The sequence below is a fragment of the Oncorhynchus keta genome, unplaced genomic scaffold, assembly GCF_023373465.1.
Source record: "Oncorhynchus keta strain PuntledgeMale-10-30-2019 unplaced genomic scaffold, Oket_V2 Un_contig_496_pilon_pilon, whole genome shotgun sequence".
Lineage (NCBI taxonomy): Eukaryota > Metazoa > Chordata > Actinopteri > Salmoniformes > Salmonidae > Oncorhynchus > Oncorhynchus keta.
This window is the reverse complement of record NW_026288052.1, coordinates 607,428-625,600: the sequence shown is the minus strand read 5'-3', so window position 1 is coordinate 625,600 and position 18,173 is coordinate 607,428. Positions and strand designations below refer to the sequence as shown.

At 43.8% G+C, this 18,173-nt stretch overlaps 1 protein-coding gene and 1 long non-coding RNA gene across 4 annotated transcripts in view; both read left to right on the top strand.

The window, feature by feature from the left end:
- The first annotated feature begins 3,054 nt into the window (after positions 1-3,054).
- Positions 3,055-4,222, top strand: LOC127925029 (uncharacterized). Of its 2 annotated transcripts, none has more exons than XR_008119569.1 (3): positions 3,055-3,069; positions 3,810-3,869; positions 4,150-4,222. It is a non-coding gene; the product is annotated as an uncharacterized LOC127925029 (long non-coding RNA). The 2 variants fall into 2 exon arrangements; XR_008119568.1 differs by lacking the exon at positions 3,055-3,069 and adding an exon at positions 3,415-3,429.
- Positions 4,223-13,834: 9,612 nt separating this feature from the next.
- LOC118367680 (urotensin-2 receptor-like) overlaps positions 13,835-18,173 on the top strand; it is a 33,122-nt gene continuing 28,783 nt past the window's right edge. For both annotated transcript variants that reach the window (XR_008119567.1, XM_052509712.1), the window contains exons 1-2: positions 13,835-14,116; positions 16,444-16,494. The gene's annotated coding sequence lies outside the window, so the exon portion shown is untranslated. The remainder of the gene's footprint in view (positions 14,117-16,443; positions 16,495-18,173) is intronic.

Here is an 18,173-nt window from a genome sequence, read left to right as displayed (position 1 = left end):
TAAACATTTCATTTGGGAGGTATTTCATCATTTACATGTGTCAAGTTTCGAAATCCGACAAATAAATGCATGTGGTGTAAAGTAAGTAAAAATACTTTCAAGTACTACCTAAATCGTTTTTTGGGGTATCTGTACTTTACTATTTATATTTTTGACTACTTTTACTTTTACTTCACTTGATTCCTTAAGAAAATCATGTACTTTTTAGTCCATACATTTTCCCTGACAACCAAAGTATTCATTACATTTTGAACAGGACAGGAAAGTGGTCCAATTCATGCACTTATCAACAGAACACTAAACCCGGGTCATCCCTACATCCCTACATCCCTACATCCCTACATCCCTACTGCCTCTGATCTGGTGGACTCATTAAACACACATGCTTCGTTTGTAAATGATGTCTAAATGTTGGAGTCTGCCCCTGGCTATCCGTACATTTAAAAAATATTTGCTTAATATTTATACTTTTAATTTGATACTTAAGTATATTTTAGCGATGACATTTACTTTTGATACTTAAGTATATGTAAAACCCTATACTTTTTTACATTTACTCAAGTAGTATTTTACTGGGTAACTATCACTTTAATTTGAGTCATTTTCTATTAAGGTATCTTTACTGTTACAGTGCCTTGCGGAAGTATTCACCTCCCTTGGCATTTTTCCTATTTTGCTGCCTTACAACCTGGAACTAAAACTAAACTAAAACTATATTTTGGGGGGGGTTGTATCATTTGATTTACACAACATGCCTATCCACTTTGCAAAATATTTTTTATTGTGAAACAAACAAGAAATAAGACAAAAAAAACAGAAAACTTAAGCGTGCATAACTATTAACCCCCCCAAAGTCAATATTTGTAGAGCCACCTTTTGCAGCAATTACAGCTGCAAGTCTCTTGGGATATGTCTCTATAAGCTTGGCACATCTAGCCACTGGGATTTTGGCCCATTCTTCAAGGCAAAACTGCTCCAGCTCCTTCAAGTTGGATGGGTTCCGCTGGTGTACAGCAATCTTTAAGTCATACCACAGATTCTCAATTGGATTGAGGTCTGGGCTTTGACTAGGCCATTCCAAGTCATTTAAATGTTTCCCCTTAAACCACTCGAGTGTTGCTTTAGCAGTATCCTTAGGGTCATTGTCCTGCTGGAAGGTGAACCTCTGTCCCAGTCATAAATCTCTGGAAGACAAACAGGTTTCCCTCAAGAATTTCCCTGTATTTAGCGCCATCCATCATTCCTTCAATTCTGACTAGTCTCCCAGTCCCTGCCGATGAAAAACATCCCCACAGGATGATGCTGCCACCACCATACTTCACTATGGGGATAGGGTTCTCGGGGAGATGAGAGGTGTTGGGTTTGTGCCAGACATAGCGTTTTCCTTGATGGTCTAAAAGCTCAATTTTAGTCTCATCTGACCAGGGTACCTTCTTCCATACGCTCTGTGGAGTGTACGGCTTAAAGTGGTCCTATGGACAGATACTCCAATCTCCGCTGTGGAGCTTTTACAGCTCCTTCAGGGTTATCTTTGGTCTCTTTGTTGCCTCTCTGATCAATGCCCTCCTTGCCTGATCTGTGAGTTTTGGTGGGCGGCCCTCTCTTGGCAGGTTTGTTGTGGTGCCATATTCTTTCCATTTTTAATAATGATTTAATGATGCTCTGTGGGATGTTCAAAGTTTCAGATATTTTTTTATAACCCAACCCTGATCTGTACTTCTTCACAACTTTGTCCCTGACCTGTTTGGAGAGCTCATTGGTCTTAATGGTGTCGCTTGCTTGGTGGTGCCCCTTGCTTAGTGGTGTTGCAGACTCTGGGACCTTTCAGAACAGGTGTATGTATACTGAGATCATGTGACAGATCATGTGACACTTAGATTGCACACAGGTGGACTTTATTTAATTAATTATGTGTCTTCTGAAGGTAATTGGTTGCACCACACCTTATTTAGGGGCTTCATAGCAAAGGGGGTGAATACATATGCAAGCACCACTTTTCCCTTTTTTATTTTTGTAGAGTTTTTTTAAACAAGTAATTTTTTTCATTTCACTTCACCAATTTGGACTATTTTGTATATGTCCATTGCATGAAATACAAATAAAATCCATTTACATTACAGGTTGCAATGCAACAAAATAGGAAAAAAACGCCAAGGGGGGGTGAATACTTTTGCAAGGCTCTGTACTCAAGTATCACAATTGGGTACTTTTTCCACTACTGCATGTGACAAATAATTAGACACCTCCTATATTATTTTGTGTGAAACTGCACAAGCTCTAAAATAATCTGGTGCCTAATGGGATTCCACTTGTTCTGAAACCAGCAGCATTGCTGGAACGGTTGAAGTGGTTATCGGAGGGCCTAAATAGCACCTACACCCTCCATCATATTCACTCCTTCAGCTTTGGTACACTGGTAGAGAGGCGTGTGAACGCGCAAATGGAGGGCAGGGGGGGTGATTTGGGATTCAGCTAGAGAGAGAGAGAAAAAGTGAGAGAGAGGTGACAGGGAAGGTGTCCCTGTGAAATTGCGATGTGCAACCCTAACCTTTGCCTGCAGCAGTATACTCTATGTAAGCTAGGCACAGAATGTGACCTGCTCTGTTGTGTTGGTTAACTTCATTATCAGTGGGTCAATTGATTATCTTCTTGGACAGACACAGAACAGCCATCAGAACATCACATTCTGTCCTCTACACAGAGGGCTTTATCAACTAACCATCTATGAGCCTAGTTTCAAGGAGCAACTGATATGTCCTAAACAGTGATGTAGTGGTAAATAAAGGAGGGAAAACTATAAACTCCAGAGGTAAACTATAAACTCCACTGGTAAACTATAAACTCCAGTGGTAAACTATAAACTCCAGTGGTAAACTATAAACTCCAGTGGTAAACTATAAACTCCAGTGGTAAACTATAAACTCCAGTGGTAAACTATAAACTACACTGGTAAACTATAAACTCCACTGGTAAACTATAAACTCCACTGGTAAACTATAAACTCCAGTGGTAAACTATAACCCCCAGAGGTAAACTATAAACTCCAGAGGTAAACTATAAACTCCAGTGGTAAACTATAAACTCCAGTGGTAAACTATAAACTCCACTGGTAAACTATAAACTCCAGTGGTAAACTATAAACTCCAGAGGTAAACTATAAACTCCAGTGGTAAACTATAAACTCCAGTGGTAAACTATAAACTCCAGTGGTAAACTATAAACTCCAGTGGTAAACTATAAACTCTAGTGGTAAACTATAAACTCCAGAGGTAAACTATAAACTCCAGAGGTAAACTATAAACTCCAGTGGTAAACTATAAACTCCACTGGTAAACTATAAACTCCAGAGGTAAACTATAAACTCCAGTGGTAAACTATAAACTCCAGAGGTAAACTATAAACTCCAGAGGTAAACTATAAACTCCAGTGGTAAACTATAAACTCCAGTGGTAAACTATACACCCCAGTGGTAAACTATAAACTCCAGTGGTAAACTATACACCCCAGTGGTAAACTATAAACTACACTGGTAAACTATAAACTCCAGTGGTAAACTATAACCCCCAGAGGTAAACTATAAACTCCAGAGGTAAACTATAAACTCCAGTGGTAAACTATAAACTCCAGTGGTAAACTATAAACTCCAGTGGTAAACTATAAACTCCAGTGGTAACCTATAAACTCCACTGGTAAACTATAAACTCCAGTGGTAAACTATAAACTCCAGAGGTAAACTATAAACTCCAGAGGTAAACTATAAACTCCACTGGTAAACTATAAACTCCACTGGTAAACTATAAACTCCAGAGGTAAACTATAAACTCCAGTGGTAAACTATAAACTCCAGTGGTAAACTATAAACTCCAGAGGTAAACTATAAACTCCAGTGGTAAACTATAAACTCCAGTGGTAAACTATAAACTCCAGTGGTAAACTATAATCTCCAGTGGTAAACTATAAACCCCAGTGGTAAATTATAAACTCCAGAGGTAAATTATAAACTCCAGAGGTAAACTATAAACCCCCGTCGTAAACTATAAACTCCAGAGGTAAATTATAAACTCCACTGGTAAACTATAAACTCCAGTGGTAAACTATAAACTCCAGTGGTAAATTATAAACTCCAGAGGTAAACTATAAACTCCAGAGGTAAACTATAAACTCCAGTGGTAAACTATAAACTCCAGTGGTAAACTATAAACTCCAGTGGTAAATTATAAACTCCAGAGGTAAACTATAAACTCCAGAGGTAAACTATAAAATCCAGTGGTAAATTATAAACTCCAGAGGTAAACTATAAACTCCAGTGGTAAACTATAAACTCCAGTGGGTGATCGAGACAAACCACCACCAATATGAACAAAAACGTATTACATTTTTATAACAACTTGGGGTTAAACACTCCAAGAAGAGAAGTCTAAAGATAAATTATTCACATGGTTACAGAGGAACATTTTGAAATATTTTTTAAATAAATGTGTACAATTTAAAGAGAGCATTTTCCAAATCATGTCCAAATCATATATAAGTAAATGAATTGAGTTACACAATACATTTTGAGATCCTTTCGTATAATTTGGACAGGAAACGTCATCATAGTGAGGATATTAATAGTGATCAATATTCCCTCTCAGCTACGCGTGGGCGTGCAGCTCCCTGGGACTGCCTCGCAGAAGAAATATCAGCCCTCACAGAGAAGCACGAGATTGAATTTCCCTCAACTTTCTAGTTTTCCCCTTTAGTTAACACGATCAACGTTTCCCTCTGCTGTGCGAATTATGATCGAATCAACACAATATTAGCTACTTTCAATCCAGCGTACTGAAACAAAACTAACTACGCAAGAGATTTTCTTGTAGGAAGAGTGCATTGAGTAAGATTCTATTGCATTTACAGGCACGATTCAGGCCCATACTCTACACAGACTGGTGCACCATAACCAATCAGAGCTGCAGTATCCCTATATGCAAATAGACCATTGCCATATATGGATTTGCATGTAGCCAGTTGTGTAAATGTGTTCCTATTCTTTGCTAGTGAATCCAATTATAGCTAGTTTCTAGTCAGCAACGGGGGAGTGGTTGCTTCCTACAAGAGCACAAAACGTGTGCATCTCTTTGAAAAGCAAGTAACAAACAAAACATGTATTCTAGACACTGATATCTGTTCAAAATGTTGTTTGTCTATGGATATCTAAATCTTATCAAACTTCAAAAATACATTTTCCTTAAAAGGGAGGTGTGTTCCCATAACATACCCTATTATTAGCATGTTGGTTGTATTTGTAGGCCAATAGGGAAGGTAGACCATGGGGAGATGTTCATAATGAAACATATCTTCTTTAAGTACTTCCATTTGTTTGATAAGAATAGCACAGATTTTCTGAGTGGACCCCACATGGGGCTCTGATCTCTAGTATGGGAACTACTGTACTAACTTTTCTCTCTCTGTCTCCTCTGCCTCCTCCTCCATGCATCACAGCCTGCCTCAGCCTCACCACCGTCTGTCTCACCAGTACTCTCTGTAAAGCAGGTTTATGATGAGAACTTAGTAGCCTGCTGAGGTCAGGCTCCATTTAACATTAGCTTCTTACTTCATCCTTCTAGCCAACTAGCTAGCTGGCTAACACTAGCCAGAGCCGAGCCCCTTTAACGTTACTGCAATACGAATAGAGGTCTCTGCCGGCTGCTAGACACCTGGCTGACATATTTACACTGAGTGGACAAAACATTAACAACATCTGCTCTTTCCATGACAGACTGACCAGGTGAATCCAGGTGAAAGATATGATCCCTTATTAATGTCACCTATTAAATCCACTTCACTCAGTGTAGAAGGTGAGGAGACAGGTTAAAGAATGTTTTTTAAGACTTGAGACAATTGAGACATAGATTGCGTATGTGTGTCATTCAGAGGGTGAATGTGCAAGACAAAAGAAGTGTCTTTGAACGGGGTGTGGTAGTACTCCGAGCTGGGGTAGTTCATGTCACGTCTCACTGGCCCTTGGCCTGTGCCGTGACTCACGAGAGGGAGGAGTTAGCCATTTGAGAGAGTAGTGTATGTACAGCTAACAAGGCAAATCTGGGAGGGGCAGGCAAACATAACAGAGGCAGGAGTGATAAAAACTCAGAGAATATAACTGTTCTGAGCGTTGATCAACACTGGGAATGCAATAGTAATTGGGTAAACGCTAATTAACTAAATAAAAAACGTTTAATCTATTTCATTTTTAAAAAGGTTTGTAAACAGCATTTACGTGTATTTACCCTCCACTACTTCCCTGGTCCTAAACAATCACAGGCATGTACAAGATGGTGCTAAATCTATGCTTGGGTGGGTTACAAATAATGTTGACAGGCTTTGGGATCAAATAGTTTAAGAACCAGGGGTACACTGGAAGGAGGACTCTCCCCCTGACCCTTTACACAACCCCAATCTGACTACACTACCCTGTCCTGACTACACTACCCCAATCTGACTGCAATACGCTGTCCTGACGACACTACCCTGTCCTGATTACACTACCCTGTACTGACTACACTACCCATCCTGATTACACTACCCCAATCTGACTACACTACCACATCCTGACTACACTACCCCAATCTGACTACACTACCCTTGCCTGACTACACTACCCCAATCTGACTACACTACCCTGTCCTGACTACAATACCCCAATCTGACTGCAATACGCTGTCCTGACTACACTACCCCAATCTGACTACACTACCCAATCCTGACTACACTACCCCAATCTGACAACACTACCCTGTCCTGACTACACTACCCAATCCTGACTACACTACCCCAATCTGACTACACTACCCCAATCTGACTACACTACCCCAATCTGACTACACTACCCTGTCCTGACTACACTACCCCAATCTGACTACACTACCCCATCCTGACTACACTACCCCATCCTGACTACACTACCCCATTCTGACTACACTACCCCAGCCTGACAACACTACCCCACCCTGACAACACTACCCCATCCTGACTACACTACCCCATCCTGACAACACTACCCCATTCTGACTACACTACCCCATCCTGACTACACTACCCTAGCCTGACAACACTACCCCACCCTGACAACACTACCCCATCCTGACTACACTACCCCATCCTGACAACACTACCCCATCCTGACAACACTACCCCATCCTGACTACACTACCCCATCCTGACAACACTACCCCATCCTGACTACACTACTCCAGCCTGACAGCACTACCCCACCCTGACAACACTACCCCGTCCTGACAACACTACCCCGTCCTGACAACACTACCCGTCCTGACTACACTACCCCGTCCTGACTACACTACCCCATCCTGACAACACTACCCCATCCTGACAACACTACCCCATCCTGACAGCACTACCCCATCCTGACAACACTACCCCATCCTGACAACACTACCCCATCCTGACAGCACTACCCATTCCTGACAGAACTACCCATTCCTGACTACACTACCCCATCCTGACAACACTACCCCAGCCTGACAACACTACCCCATCCTGACTACACTACCCCATCCTGACAACACTACCCCATCCTGACAACACTACCCCATCCTGACAACACTACCCCGTCCTGACAACACTACCCTGTCCTGACTACACTACCCCGTCCTGACTACACTACCCCATCCTGACTACACTACCCCAGCCTGACAACACTACCCCATCCTGACAACACTACCCCATCCTGACAACACTACCCCATCCTGACTACACTACCCCATCCTGACTACACTACCCCATCCTGACTACACTACCCCATCCTGACTACACTACCCCATCCTGACTACACTACCCCATCCTGACTACACTACCCCATCCTGACTACACTACCCCATCCTGACTACACTACCCCATCCTGACAACACTACCCCATACTGACTACACTACCCCATCCTGACAACACTACCCCATCCTGACTACACTACCCCATCCTGACTACACTACCCCATCCTGACTACACTACCCCATCCTGACTACACTACCCCATCCTGACTACACTACCCAATACTGACTACATTAGCGTGTGTGTTTGTGATTTTTTCCTCCATTTAAATCATTGGGAGGGCATTTTAAGCATTTTTTTTCGGGCTGTCTAAGTCTTTTTTTAAGAACTTAATATTCAGGGTTTGGAAAAAAACAAATATAAAGTACAGAAAAGATAATGGACCTATATATTTTTCATATAATACTATCTTAGAGCACTAACAATTACCCAAATAAAAGAGATAGTCAGGGAAAATTGAGAATTGAAAATCCCGAAAACAATGAATTTAGCAGTGTTCATTTTGTTATTATGTTTGAGATAAAGGACATAGGGTAGCTGAAGGGTAGGACAAAAATAAATACAAAAATAGATAACTAATGTAAAATATCCTGTGTCGGTAAAAACGATATAGTGTGTATAAGCTGGAAGTAGAAGCCTAAGTATTGTTGTCCATTAGCCACAATCTATCTGCAATATTAAAGCTCATCTATCCCCCCCCACAAAATCAATCAATCTATAAAAAAAATAAACAGCATATCAGCTTTAAAACTGTAAAATGTTTCTCTAAAATTCAACCACGATAGGCAGACCAGGCCCCCTGTCACGCCCCTTTTTGGTCCAGATAAAACAGTGTGTGTTTGTGTGAGAGAGAGAGTGACAACTCTTATCGTGGTGAGGTGGCAAATGCTTCAAATGTCCCCCGTGTGAGTGGCCATGCCCGGGTTATCTGGGAAAAGTGCTCTTCTGAAGTTGTCGGTTCCCACGACCCCTGGACAGTGTCAGATACGCAGAGTTGCCTGATATGATAATGCACTAGAAATGTGTGGAGGTTACAGTGTGTCATCAGTTGCCCTGTGGAAAACTGTCATATTGGATGACCCTAATCTGATCACATATGCCCTGTCCAGATATAAAGAGAGAGAGAGAGACAGAGAGAGAGTGAGCGAGGGAGAGAGAGAGAGGGAGAGAGAGATAAACAAGGGAAGTTTATCCTGTGACTTTCTCACTTTCTCTCCATCCCCTCTCCCCCTCCCTTCCTCCTCTCTCTACACAGACAGATTACCTTCCCATATTAAGGTGTTATGTATCCAGATTAAGGTTCCCTGTGAATAGGATTTCAATGTCATTCAGTAAGCCACAGGATAAACTTCCTTTCTCTTCTCTCTCCCCTTCTAAAACAAAAACTACTTTCACGATGACACACAGGACACTTCCGAGAATCAAAGTTGAAAGAAAGCTCCGCCCACTGAGTTGGATCATCAAGTCACATTGTTGACAGACTGAACCAGTCATGGAGACCTGAAATCCTGACCTCTCCCTACAAGCCCCCAGTTGACTGACTGATTGACTGTGGAGAGCCATACTGATAGGAGGACAGACACCTTCAGGTATAGCTCGAAATGCTTTCTATTCAGTGTGTTAGTAATAGGCACTTTGGGGAGTATGAACTCAGCAAAAAAAAAAATACTCTTTTTCAGGACCCTGTCTTTCAAAGATAATTCGTAAAAATCCAAATAACTTCACAGATCTTCATTATAAAGGGTTTAAACACTGTTTCCCATGCTTGTTCAATGAACCAAAAACAATTCATGAACATGCACCTGTGGAACGGTCATTAAGACACTAACACAGCTTACAGACGGTTTGCAATTAAGGTCACAGTTATGAACACTTAGGACACTAAAGAGGCCTTTCTACTGACTCTGAAAAACACCAAAAGAAAGATGTCCAGGGTCCCTGCCTGCCTGCATGACTGTGCCTTAGGCATGCTGCAAGGAGGCATGAGGACTGCAGATGTGGCCAGGGCAATAAATTGCAATGTCCATACTGTGAGACGCCTAAGACAGGCGGACAGCTGATCGCCCTCGCAGTGGCAGACCACGTGTAACAACACCTGCACAGGATCGGTACATCCAAACATCACACCTGCAGGACAGGTACAGGATGGCAACAACAACTTCCCGAGTTACACCAGGAACGCACAATCCCTCCATCAGTGCTCAGACTGTCCTCAATAGGCTGAGAGAGGCTGGACCGAGGGCTTGTAGGCCTGTTGTAAGGCAGGTTCTCACCAGACATCACTGGCAACAACGTCGCCTATGGGCACAAACCCACCGTCGCTGGACCAGACAGGACTGGCAAAATGTGCTCTTCACTGACGAGTTGCGGTTTTGTCTCACCAGGGGTGATGGTCGGATTCGCGTTACACCAAGGCCTGTACTCTGGAGCGGGATCGATTTGGAGGTGGAGGGTCCGTCATGGTCTGGGGCGGTGTGTCACAGCATCATCGGACTGAGCTTGTTGTCATTGCAGGCAATCTCAACACTGTGCTTTACAGGGACGATATCCTCCTCCCTCATGTGGTACCCTTCCTGCAGGCTCATCCTGACGTGACCCTCCAGCATGACAATGCCACCAGCCATACTGCTCGTTCTGTGCGTTATTTCCTGCAGGACAGGAATGTCAGTGTTCTGCCATGGCCAGCGAATAGCCCGGATCTCACTCCCATTGAGCACGTCTGGGTCCTGTTGGATCGGAGGGTGAGAGCTAGGGACATTCCCCCCAGAAATGTCCGGGAACTTGCAGGTGCCTTGGTGGAAGAGTGGGGTAACATCTCACAGCAAGAACTGGCAAATCTGGTGCAGTCCATGAGGAGGAGATGCACTGCAGTACTTAATGCAGCTGGTGGCCACACCAGATACTGACTGTTACTTTTGATTTTGACCCCCCCTTTGTTAAGGGACACATTATTCCATTTCTGTTCATCATATATACATATATTTCACCTTTATTTAAATAGGCCATAGTGGCGAATTAATTACAATTTAGCAATTTAAACACTGGAGTGATAGAAAATGAATGTGCAAGTAGAGATACTGGGGTGCAAAGGAGAAAAAAATAACAGTATGGGGATGAGGTAGTTGGATGGGCTATTTACAGATGGGTTATGTACAGGTACAGTGATCTGTGAGCTGCTCTGACAGCTGGTGCTTAAAGTTAGTGAGGGTGATATGAGTCTCCAGGTTCAGTGATTTTTGCAATTCGTTCCAGTCATTGGCAGCCGAGAACTGGAAGGAAAGGCGGCCAAAGTAGGAATTGGCTTTGGGGTGACCATTGAAATATACCTACTGGAGCGCGTGCTACGGGTGGGTGCTGCTATGGTGACCAGTGAGCTGAGATAAGGGGGGACTTTACCTAGCAAAGACTTATAGATGACCTGGAGCCAGTGGGTTTGGCAATGAATATGAAGCGAGGGCCAGCCGACAAGAGCATACAGGTCGCAGTGGTGAGTATTATATGGGCTTTGGTGACAAAACAGATGGCGCTGTGATAGACTACATCTGTCTGTGGACATGTCTGTGGAACTTGTTCAGTTTATGTCTCAGTTGTTGAGTCTTGTTATGTTCATACAAATATTTCCACATGTTAAGTTTGCTGAAAATAAACGCAGTTGACAGTGAGAGGACATTTCCTTTTTTGCTGAGTTTATAATAAGGTGACTTGAGTGTGATATATGTTGTCTGTTCAAAACTATGACTGCTGGCCTGGCCTGAGTTTCTTGGCTGTGATGTGAGTGTGACAAGCCAAATATGCAGGATCAATAGGGTCATTGATCAGTGTGGGTCTGAAACCAGGCCACAAAATGGTGCCCTCTCCATGTTACATGGCCCTCTCTTCCAGCTCCCTCCCGTTTTATCTTTCACTTATTCCTGCTCCCCCCCCCCCTCTCTCTCTCTCTCTCTCTCTCTCTACCTCTCTCTCTCTCTCTCTTTCTCTCTCTCTCTCACCACTTTGGCCTGGGCTCTGCTTACAGTGTCAGCTGGACCTGTTCAACGACCGAATACAGAGAACAACAAATAATAACCATCAAGCCTACCTTAGAGGAATGGACTTGTGCACCCGTTTAAAACACTGGACATCTCGTCATACGGTTAGTCGGGTCTAATTTCTCTGGGCTCGGATGATGAGTCTGAGTGGAACCTGTGTGTCTTCAAATGTACCTAACCTGGTGGCTAGCTCTGGGAGTTAACATCTGTCCTCAGGTCTTAGGAAAGGTGACGTCATTAGGGTGGCACATGCCAACACAGTGGTCTGGACACACACTCACAAACACAAATACACACACACACACTCAAACATACAATAATGTGCATTGGCACTGGGCCTTATTCCCTCTAATTGGATGTTTTTCCCTCCCTCGCTCCATCCCCCTCTCCCTCTCTCCATCCTTCTCTCCATCCTTCTCTCCATCCCCCTCTCCCTCTCTCCATCCTTCTCTCCATCCTTCTCTCCATCCCCCTCTCCCTCTCTCCATCCTTCTCTCCATCCCCCTCTCCCTCTCTCCATCCTTCTCTCCCTCTCTCCATCCTTCTCTCCATCCCCCTCTCCCTCGCTCCATCCCCCTCTCCCCTCTCTCCATCCTTCTCTCCATCCTTCTCTCCATCCCCGTCTCCCTCTCTCCATCCTTCTCTCCATCCTTCTCTCCATCCCCTCCATCTCCTCTCCCTCTCCATCCTTCTCTCCATCCTTCTCTCCATCCCCCTCTCCCTCTCTCCATCCCTCTCTCCATCCTTCTCTCCATCCCCCTCTCCCTCTCTCCATCCCTCTCTCCATCCTTCTCTCCATCCCTCTCTCCATCCCCCTCTCCCTCTCTCCATCCTTCTCTCCATCCCCTCTCCATCCCTCTCTCCATCCTTCTCTCCATCCTTCTCTCCATCCCCCTCCTCTCTCCATCCCTCTCCATCCTTCTCTCCATCCTTCTCTCTCCATCCCCTCTCCATCCCTCTCCATCCCCCCATCTCCTCTCTCCATCCTTCTCTCCATCCCCCTCTCCATCCCTGCTCCATCCCTCTCTCCATCCCTCCTCCTTCCCCCTCTCCCTCTCTCCATCCCTCGCTCCATCCCCCTCTCCCTCTCTCCATCCTTCTGTGGATCCCCCTCTCCATCCCTCTCTCCATCCCTCGTTCCATCCCCCTCTCCCTCTCTCCATCCTTCTCTCCATCCCCCTCTCCATCCCCTGCTCCATCCCTCTCTCCATCCCCCTATCCTTCCCTCTCTCTATCCTTCTCTCCATCCCCCTATCCCTCCCTCTCTCTATCCTTCTCTCCATCCCCCTCTCCCTCTTTCAATCCCTCTCTCCATCCCTCTCTCCATCCCCCTATCCCTCCCTCTCTCTACCTCTTTATGCTTCCAGCCAGCCCACTCCCTTCTCTCTCTCGTCCTTCTCCTCTCTGCTCATCTTGTTATAAGTAAAGTACCTTAACAACAGATCAGATATTAACTTCTACATGACTACTAAGGTAGCAGCACCCTGGTTAGTTCCTGGTTGGTTTCCCCTCCCTGTCTCTTTTTTAATTTATTTTTATTTCACCTTTATTTAACCAGGTAGGCTAGTTGAGAACAAGTTCTCATTTGCAACTGCGACCTGGCCAAGATAAAGCATAGCAGTGTGAACAGACAACACAGAGTTACACATGGAGTAAACAATTAGCAAGTCAATAACACAGTAGAAAAAATGGGCAGTCTATATACAATGTGTGCAAAAGGCATGAGGAGGTAGGCGAATAATACAATTTTGCAGATTAACACTGGAGTGATAAATGATCAGATGGGCATGTACAGGTAGAGATATTGGTGTGCAAAAGAGCAGAAAAGTAAATAAATAAAAACAGTATAAAAACAGTATGGGAATGAGGTAGGTGAAAAAGGGTGAGCTATTTACCTATAGACTATGTACAGCTGCAGCGATCGGTTAGCTCTCTGTTCCACTACTAAGTGTGTTCTGTCTTCATGCCATCAGGACCACCACAGTGTGAACAGAGTGATGACAGCTCATCATGGAACCACTAAGGTCTGGAACTGATTACAACCTGCCACCTTTCAGTCTAATAATACACACACTGGACATTTATACAGACACACATGGAATTAATATAGACGTGAGATCCAACAACACTAGTCATTTGAGGAGAAATAGGATGACGGTCAATGTCAGCTAACTTTTCCAAAGTTATTTGGCAAAACAAGAGAAGGAGAGACACGGGCAAACATTACGCCGCCATCTTTATGACACCTGAAGAGCGCCTGGAGGTCAATAATAACTTTGGCTAATTTGGAGTAATTTTTCCCTTCCTCGCTCTCCTCTCTGTTCCTCTTTTTCACTCAATTTCCATCTCTTTCTGTGCTTACGCTTTTGCGCTCTGTAATTCCTCCTCTCTCTATCTGTCCTTCTCTGTCTCTCTGTAATTCCTCTCTCTCTCTCTCTCTCTCTCTCTCTCTCTCTCTCTCTCTCTCTCTCTCTCTCTCTCTCTCTCTCTCTCTCTCTCTCTCTCTCTCTCTCTCTCTCTCTCTCTCTCTCTCTCTCTGTAATTCCTCTCTGTGTGTACTTCTCTTTCTCTGTGTAACTCCTCTATCTCTCAGTGTCCCCTTTCTCTCTGCAATTCCTCCTCTTGTTCCCTGTGTCCTTCTCTTTCTCCCTAATTCCTCCTCTCTCTTCCTCTCTCTCTCTCTCTCTCTGTGTGTCCTTCTCTTTCTCTCTCTAATTCCCCTCTCTCTCTGTGTCCTTCAATTTCTCTCTCTATGTCCTCCTCTCTCTCTCTGTGTCCTTCTCTTTCTCTCTGTAATTCCTCCCCTCTCTCTCTCTCTCTCTCTCTCTCTCTCTCTCTCTCTCTCTCTCTCTCTCTCTGTGTCCTTCTCTTCCTCTCTCTGTGTCCTTCTCTTTCTCGCTGTAATTCCTCTCTCTCTCTCTCTCTCTCTCTCTCTCCCTCTGTGTCCTTCTCTTCCTCTCTCTGTGTCCTTCTCTTTCTCGCTGTAAATCCTCTCTCTCTCTCTCTCTCTCTCTCTCTCTCTCTCTCTCTCTCTCTCTCTCTCTCTCTCTCTCTCTCTCTCTCTGTGTGTCCTTCTTCCTCTCTGTAATTCCTCTCTCTCTCTGTCCTTCTCTTTCTCTCTCTAATTCCTCTCTCTCTCTCTGTGTCCTTCAATTTCTCTCTCTATGTCCTCCTCTCTCTCTCTGTGTCCTTCTCTTTCTCTCTGTAATTCCTTCCCCTCTCTCTCTCTCTCTCTGTCTCTCTCTCTCTATCTGTGTCCTTCTCTTTCTCTCTCTGTGTCCTTCTCTTTCTCGCTGTAATTCCTCTCTCTCTCTCTCTCTCTCTCTCTCTCTCTCTCTCTCTCTCTCTCTCTCTCTCTCTCTCTCTGTCTCTGTGTGTCCTTCTTTCTCTCTGTAATTCCTCCCTCTCTCTCTCTATCTCTCTCTCTCTCTCTCTCTCTCTCTCTCTGTGTGTCCTTCTTTCTCTCTGTAATTCCTCCTCTCTCTCTCTCTCTCTCTCTCTCTCTCTCTCTCTCTCTCTCTCTCTCTGTGTGTGCTTATCTTACACTCAGTAATTCCTCCTCTCTCTCTATCTGTCCTTCTCTGTCTCTCTGTAATTCCTCTCTCTCTCTTTGTCTCATTCCTCCTCTCTCTCTGTGTCCTCTTTCTCTATATAATTCCTCTCTGTGTGCACTTCTCTTTCTCTCTGCAATTCCTCCTCTCTCTCCCTGTGTCCTTCTCTTTCTCTCTAATTCCTCCTTTCCCTCTGTGTGTCCTTCTCTTTCTCTCTCTCATTCCTCCTCTCTCTCTCTCTGTGTCCTTATCTTTCACTCTGTAATTCCTCCTCTCTCTCTGTGTCCTCTTTCTCTCTGTAATTCCTCTCTGTGTGTACTTCTCTTTCTCTGTGTAACTCCTCTCTCTCTCTCCGTGTCCTATTTCTCTCTGTAATTCCTCTCTGTGTGTACTTCTCTTTCTCTGTGTAACTCCTCTCTCTCTCTCCATGTCCTATTTCTCTCTGCAATTCTTCCTCTCTCTCTGTGTCCTTATCTTTCACTCTGTAATTCCTCCTCTCTCTCTCTCCATGTCCTATTTCTCTCTGCAATTCCTCCTCTCTCTCCCTGTGTCCTTCTCTTTCTCTCTAATTCCTCCTCTCTCTCTCTGTGTCCCTCTCATTCTCTCTGTAATTCCTCCTCTCTCTCTCTGTTTCTTTTTCTCTCTGTAATTCCTCTCTCTCTGTAATACCTCTCTCTCTCTCTCTCTCTCTCTCTCTCTCTCTCTCTCTCTCTCTCTGCAATTCCCCTCTCTCTCTCTGTAATTCCCCTCTCTCTCTCTGTCCTTCAATTTCTCTCTCTATGTCCTCCTCTCTCTCTGTGTCCTTCTCTTTCTCTCTCTAATTTCTCTCTCTCTCTCTCTCTCTGTCTCTCTCTCTCTCTCTCTCTCTCTCTCTCTCTCTCTCTCTCTCTCTCTCTCTCTCTCTCTCTCTCTCTGTCCTTCTCTTTCTCTCTGTAATTCCCTCTCTCTCTCTCTCTCTCTCTCTCTCTCTCTCTCTCTCTCTCTCTCTCTCTCTCTCTCTCTCTCTCTCTCATTCCTCATCTCTTGCTGTGCTTCACAGAACTCAATCATCTGATAATGACCGAGAGAGATTTGGCACGCAAGGTGGCATGTAAGTCTGTGAAACTATATATTTTTCTCCCCTTTCCATCTCTCTGACCTCTCACTATATCCCTAGCTTCAATGGACAGGGTGGATGGTAGAGGGGTAATCCTTGGCCCCAAGTCCAAATACAGCACTCCCTCTTACAGAGCTGCCAAACACTGGCTCACATGGCCCAGCGAACCACACACAGATAACAACATAACTTATGATGATGTAAATGGAGACGATTTCAGCATTATCATCATCCAAATTCTGATTGTTTGGCCTACAGTAAGAGTAGGTAATACAGTTCTGACCTTCAATTATACTTTAAATAACTACAAAATAATAAAGTAAGGTTCTTCCCAACAGCCCAGTCACAGACAGAGGTCACATAGAAACCCTGTCAAATTATAAAAGCCTGTGGTTTTTTTAGGAATGTTTCTCCATTACCCAAAATAATCAGCCATAAAAACACAGCAATACAGGCCTTTCTTTCCCTTTTCCTTTAACCTATCAGTATACAATGTACAGATATGTCTGCAGTGGGGTGAAAATCTGTCACTTTGAAGGACAGTTCCACCAAATCCCTTTGTACAATATGTTCCCACTATTCTAGTGAGGATCCCGACCAAAACAGATGGCTATTAATAACATGTCGCCAACTAAAAATACACAAAATGCAAAACAGACGAGGCTGTTTATAGTTGCTTCCTCGGAAATAAAAACCTGCCCAATACGAAAATTGACAGATTTACATTGAAAAACACTGTACAAAACAATTGTCAAATAATTAAGAGGCAAGGCATTTTCAAGTGTCTACTATCTGCATGTTTCTAACAGAGAACTTTAAAACAGTGTAAACAGACATTATTCCACTGCGACATAAACTATATAATATATGTTTGTGGTTTGTCAACGATGAACAACAGCAGGTTATTTCTAATGTCCATGATGCTACCATTTATGGAAGCCTGTGCGCAAATGTCAAAACAGTTATATCGGTTAAAACAGCAAAAGTATAATGATCAAATTGATGTATTTTGGCAACTTATTTAATTCAAATTTTTTTATCACTCACCGTTTTATTCACCTTTTATTCACCATTCAGAACCACCTGATTGCTTTTCTTCATATATGAATTTGTAACACAGGAGGTAGCCAGCCTAATGTAAAGTGTCCGGGACGGGTGCGCTCCTCTCGCTCTGTATGCCCGTGCACTGGCTCACACCAGGATATTACCCTCGTTGACTGACTGCTACCGGCCACGTCTCGTCGTGCGCTCTGACTGGCTCCTTCTCCCTCCAGCAACAACTGGCTACTTCAAATATCCCCCACCTGTGCTGTGTTGTGACAGTAAAACTAATGGTGTGACAGTAAAACTAATACATTTTTCATATGATTTTATTGTCTAAAGTTTAAATGTAAAGTGGAGAATATTGGTCATACAACGTCGATGAAGAGGCATTGTGAAATGGGTAGGTTGCTCAGCAGCTAAAACACATTTTGTTACCTTCATTTCTGGTGTCATTAATAATGTAAATGTTTGTCATGCAAATAAAAGGTCATTGTGCAGGAGGTGTGTATGTATGTATGTGCAGGAGGCGTGTGTGTATGTATGTGTAGGAGGTGTGTGTGTATGTATGTGTAGGAGGCGTGTGTGTATGTATGTGTAGGAGGCGTGTGTGTATGTATGTGTAGGAGGCG